The sequence below is a fragment of the Dendropsophus ebraccatus genome, chromosome 1, assembly GCF_027789765.1.
Source record: "Dendropsophus ebraccatus isolate aDenEbr1 chromosome 1, aDenEbr1.pat, whole genome shotgun sequence".
Taxonomy (NCBI): Eukaryota; Metazoa; Chordata; class Amphibia; order Anura; family Hylidae; genus Dendropsophus; species Dendropsophus ebraccatus.
Genome location: NC_091454.1, coordinates 220,687,773 through 220,694,142, shown reverse-complemented (window position 1 = coordinate 220,694,142; position 6,370 = coordinate 220,687,773).

Here is a 6,370-nt window from a genome sequence, read left to right as displayed (position 1 = left end):
TTATATTGTATATATGTAATCTGCATGCTTTTGTATCTGTCTGTCCTGTGTGTGTGTGTGTGTGTTAGTATGATTAGATGTATGTATGTAAGGTGTGTTGTGTCTGCATGTTTGTGTATCTCTGCAGTATGTCATTTTGTGTGTATGTATGTATGTATGTATGTATGTGTATGTGATGAGAAGACGTTCGCCTTTTGGAGGTCCCAGTTGTGCAGGAGATCTGTGAGGCTTAGGCGCTGATCAGCTGATTGAGGATTCTCACATCAAAGATGATAGGAGTTGTAGTAGACGTAGGAGTAAGATTTAATCAATGGATAATGTGTTTTGTAGAAAACCCTTAATAGATCTGACGAAGAAGGTTCCCCTCAAAACATCCATTGATTAAAGTCTTACTGTTACGTCTACTACAACTCCTATCATCTTTGATGTGAGAATCCTCAATCAGCTGATCGGCGCCTAAGCCTCACAGATCTCCTGCACAACTGGGACCTCCAAAAGGCGAACGTCTTCTCAATTATTGCACCACAGTAGACGCAGGTAGGATAATGCACTCCATCTGAACAGAGTTTTAAAAAAGCAGCAGAGACAGCACCGAAGTAGTAAAAAAATGTTGTGACTTTATTCAAACCCTCTAGTGTGATGTTTTAATTTTAGTCGCACAAGAGGGAGTGAATAAAGTCACTTTGGTGCTGTCTCTCCTGCGGAATGATTGTACCGAGTCTCCTGGTTGTGTTGAAAGGGCTGCAGATGGCGTCAAGGTGTATAAACCACCACTAAAGTGACTGGCAGTGTTGGGCTTGTAGCATGACCGCCCAAGGTGAGCAGCAAGTTTAGCTACTGGCACAAATCTGTTCTGCAGTAATACGCCATGTGCGCCTTATGGTGTTCTCTGCCATTTCCTTGTACATGTATACAATGGCAGATCACACCTTGATAAGGCTAGATTCACACTATGTAAAAGTACTGCCGTTGTTGCCATTTGCAACAACGGCTGTACTCTGTACGGTGTAGGACACTGCCTTTACTGCTATGGGATCCCGGCCGGAGAGTACACACATGGTATACGCTTCGGCCGGGATCCCATACTGCGCCGCAAAGAACATGTCAGTTTTCGCCCGCCGCAATTCAGTGAATTGGGGCCGAATCCTCTGGTGCACTCCCATCTGCTTCTTCCGGTCCTAACTAAAAATCTCCAGTCTTCCAGTACTTATCAGCAGCTGTATGTCCTGCAGGAAGTGGTGTATTCTCTCTAGTCTGACACAGTGCTCTCTGCTGCCACCTCTGTCCATGTCAGGAACGGTCCAGAGCAGGAGAGGTTTTCTATGGGGATTTGCTGCTGTTCTGAGACAGTTCTGGACAGTCTCACTGTGTCAGACTGGAGAGAATACACCAAGTAAAGCAATTTACTGATCTGTAACTTCTGACATCAGAGTTGAAAATTGTTTTTTCTTTACCGGATAACCCCTTTAACGCTTTAATGACCACTGATATGCCATTCATGAAGGTCCTTTAAAGTCTTATTCTAGCCCAACAGCTTGTGGTGAGGCTAGAATGAACCGTTATGGGTCTCCTCTGCTGGAAATTGTAATAGAAGAGAAGACTAGATGGTCATTTTCTCCTTCATCTTCTGAGGCTGTGTTCACACATGACATTTTTCATATGTTTTTGCAGCAATATTCTTGAAATTTCATTTAGGTTTCTACATAAATAATCCTGTTTTACCGTAACTGCATAAACCAGTAACAACTGTACAAGTGACTGGCAGTGCACTAGCATTGCTGCTCACATACACAGCTCAATGCAAAGTCACTGTAGTAACGTGAAAGGTTTGCCGCTGATTATGGCTATGTTCACACTACGTAAATCTACGGCCGTAGTTCTCGCCGCAGAACTACAGCCGTAGATGTGCGGCGTGGAACATAGCATTGTTTGCTATGGGTCCGCAGAAGGACCTGGCAGTTCACACAGTGAAGCGAGCGGCTCCGGCCGCTTGCTTCACTCTGTGCTATGGGAAGCTCTGATGCGGGCGCGCGCTGATGCGCCCGCATCAGAGCTCCACGGAGGAAAGATCATCCGGCCGGTACTTAAGTACGGGACGTGATGATCTGGGCTGAGACCGGCCGTTCCGTGACCCGGCCGGAGTCAAGGAACAGCTGGTCTCCTCCATAGTGTGAACATTGCCTTTGTCTGTGTATGTCGGGTGGGCCCCAAGAATCAATTTCCCTGGTGGGCCAAGGTACCCCAGTCCGACACTGATTGTATATACTGTATATACTGAGGATTACACCCAGCATACAGGACAGGAGAAGTGGTACTGTGCACTATATATATATATATATATATATATATATATATATATACTTAGGATTACACCCAGCATACAGGACAGGAGAAGTGTGCACTGTTTCATATATACAGAATAAAAGAATAAAGGCAGATATCGGTTGGTATCACCAGCACACATTTTACAAAAATAAAATACAAACAGATAGATAATCTCTTCTTCTTTGCAATCAACAATAATCCATTGTTCTTGTGAGAACCTGTAGGTCATGTGACCTCTCTGGCAGGTCCTTCAGTCGTCTGCAGTATAATGCTGGGCCCGGAGATAATTGTACACTGTGATATTCTCTGGGATTTGTTGCAGCGTGCAATCTTCCAGGCTGGTGACATACTGTACGTTCATGAATAGAGGCTAATTTGCCGCCCCTTGGAGAATTGTAAGAGAGACCCCTTAGACAAGAGGCTTTACTAGCTACAAGGACAGACACAACTACAGCCTGAGATTTATGCAGCTCACATTACTTATAGATTACTCATATGGCGAAGAATTTATCCCACATCCACGGAGCTATCTTTTTAAGCCTATAATCCTTCTACCTATCCTATTGTTTCCTTATACAATCTATCCCTATAGTGCCACTATTCTTGCCTATTTATCACCTAAGTGGGCCCTCCCTCCAGCTTCCCATCACACATAACTGGCGTAGATATTCTGATCAAGTAAATGATATCACACATAAACAATAAAAACACAGAGCAACAGATGGTGTCACACATAATAGGCATAATAAGCAGTACAATGTCCCTGAATATCAGATTATTAGGCCTCGGTGTTATATTCCACTCACCTCATGTTTCTCCTCCTGTTTCCAGTTCCACATACTCACTATATATAAGAAGCTCTCGTCCTTCCTGGGAATTATATCCATAATTACACATGTCAGTGATTATCTGTATATAGACAATCAGTCCCAGTGCAGATATTATCATAATATAATAGAAATACATAATTATATATAATGAGATAATGAGACAATCAGCTGTGTGACTTGTGGGATCATACATGGGAATATAGTATCTTTTCTTAGAGTTTGGGATCTATCATATACAGTGATTTCTCAACTTACAATTGCCTCAGGTTACAATACTTTCAACATACAGTGGAACTTGTTGGACCATCGTAGCTTAAACAAGACTCAACATACTGTACAATGCTAAAACAGTGAGGATCTGCAACACATGGGAATCGCTAGATGATTGACCAACAAAAGGGTCCATTTTACTAGTAAACCCGAGTATTATGGAAATGCACGCAATGATTTCACTGCCAATCAGATACGTTGCCCCCAAAATCGAACATAAATCACTGCCCAATGGCTGAATCTAAAATGTAACCTTTATTAATCTAAAATATGTCAACCATAACGTTAAGAAATGTACTACCATCTCAATATATTAATGCCAAGTCACACAATGGCAAGACAAATTGCTGTTCAATATAACCAAGAAGGTGCACACAGTGAAAGAAATCCAAGGCCCCCCACTGATGCAGATGAGTTTATTAGTTGAGGATGAAATTCAGCATACATGTACCCAGAAACAGGCTGACGGGAACAAGGTGAATGGGCTACTGGGAGAGGACGTACCTATTGTACCATAGCCTGGGTCCCTCAGGAAAAAAAAAAATTGTTTGCTCATCCAGAAATTATCTAAATTTATGTGTGCTCCCTAATGTACTGCACAGCAAGGCCCAAATGATCTATATCACTGTTCCTAATAATGTTCCACCTTTCCCAAATGAACTGTACTGTGCCACTGTCCTCTCTAATCTACTGTACCACTGTCCCCTCTATTATACTGTACTACTGTCACCTCTAATGTACTGTACCACTGCCTCTCTCTAATGTGCTGTGTCACTGTCTCCTCTATTATACTGTACTACTGTCCTCTCTAATGTACAGTACCACTGTCCTCTAATATACTGTACCACTTTCCTCTCTAATGTACTGTACCACTATCCTCTAATGTGCTGTACCACTGTCCTCTAATGTACTGTACCACTCTCCTCTCTAATGTACTGTACACTGTCCCCTCTAATGTACTGTACCACTGTCCCCTCTAATGTACTGTACCACTGTCCTCCCTAATGTACTGTACCACTATCCTCTAATGTGCTGTACCACTGTCCTCTAATGTACTGTACCACTCTCCTCTCTAATGTACTGTACACTGTCCCCTCTAATGTACTGTACCACTGTCCCCTTTAATGTACTGTACCACTGTCCTCCCTAATGTACTGTATCACTGTCCCCTCTATTGTACTGTACCACTGTCCTCCCTAATGTACTGTACCACTATCCTCTAATGTACCACTGTCCTCTCTAGTGTACTGTACCATTGTCCTCTCTAATCTACTGTGCCACTATCTTCTCTTATGTACTGTCCCACTGTCCTCTCTAATGTACTGTACCACTGTCTTCTAGTGTACTGTGCTACTGTTCTCTCTAATGTACTGTACCACTGGCCTCTAATGTACTGTACCACTGTTCCCTTTACAACTCTCATCATAAATGTATGGCATAATAATTAATACTTTAAGCTATTCCCTTGTATATAATCTGAAATGTTAGATGTAGATATGTCTTACACTGCCATAAACAAAAGCAGTCTTAAAAGCAGGACCCCTATAGTTAAAAAAGAACATAACTTTCCTAGCTGAAGTAAGTTTGGTTCAGTACAATTGCTAGGGATAAGATATACAAGATAGATGATACCATATACATAATAGATAAAGACACAAGGTAATCATATAGCAGAAGGGATTGCATAGAATCCCTTCATCTATATCTATTCTTCATAGCTTAAAATAAAATGATTCCCTTGAATTTCCTTGCATTGGTGTCTCCCTGGTGAGCAATTATCATCATTAACTATTCAGGGTAGAATTCTCATTTATACGCACACTGACAAAGAGATACATTTGTCATATTTTAAACGGAAATACATAAAGTGAAGCTAAAATTATTAAGTAAAACATTTTTCAGATTTATGTTTACTTTTTCTTACAGGCATCACTTTTTTACATTTTAAAGGCATAAAGATCAATATGGAAAATTTAGGGAATATGGCAGAACGTGTCTGAAGCTCCTTCAGTCTTTAAGTAAACAATCTTCAAAAGCAAAGTTCTTTAAGTGGTATACCCATGTGGGACACTTATATGACACCTGTCCCCTTGATGAAGGACCCACCTCTGGAATTTGAATCTATCTTAAGATTAATGGGTTTCTCACCCAATCCGGTCTGTTTGCAGCAGCCAAAACTGGTCAGGAAGCCAAAAACGCAATTTGAGTCACAATATGTGTAAGTTCCATTAACTTTAATCATAGTTGTGCAAATGGCACAGACCTGTTGGCTATGCTGCTTGTATAAGTCTTGGTTTTAAGAAAACAACGTACTGTAGCTCATAGACTACACTACACCATGTTTATACAATGTCAAAAATAGAGAAAAGGCATCCGATTTTGATATTTAAAAAAACATCCGATTTAACTGACTGCAATGGCAATGCATTGAAGTCAATTGGAAGACGGACGTCCAATGCACACAAGGCATAGAATAATGGACGTTTTTACCGTGAACGTCAAAATAATGAACATGATCATTATTTTCGGATGTCTTTTGCAAACAGTGGACGTTTTTATTAGTTGTTCACACACACATTTTTTTTTGTCACCGTTCTTTCTCTGTTTTTACGGAGCTCGCAGTAATCTAGACCAGTGTTTTTCAACATTTACAAACTACATTAATACAGACCATAAGTCTCTTAGCGGAATAGCGGGTGAGGAATAGAAACGAGTGAACTTTTTGGTTTGCTGGAGCAAGTTTGGCAAAATATTTAGTTTGGATTGAACTAGTTCAGTCTAAGGCTAGGTTCACACAACGTTTAACAGCATCCGTTGCAAATCAATAAGCCATTCACTCCAATGCAATGTGCGGCCGCGCTGCACATTGCGACATGTAAACATCTGTTCAGTGAACAGCGTTCGGAAATAATTGACAGGCACATTATTCTAACGCCCGTTCTAAA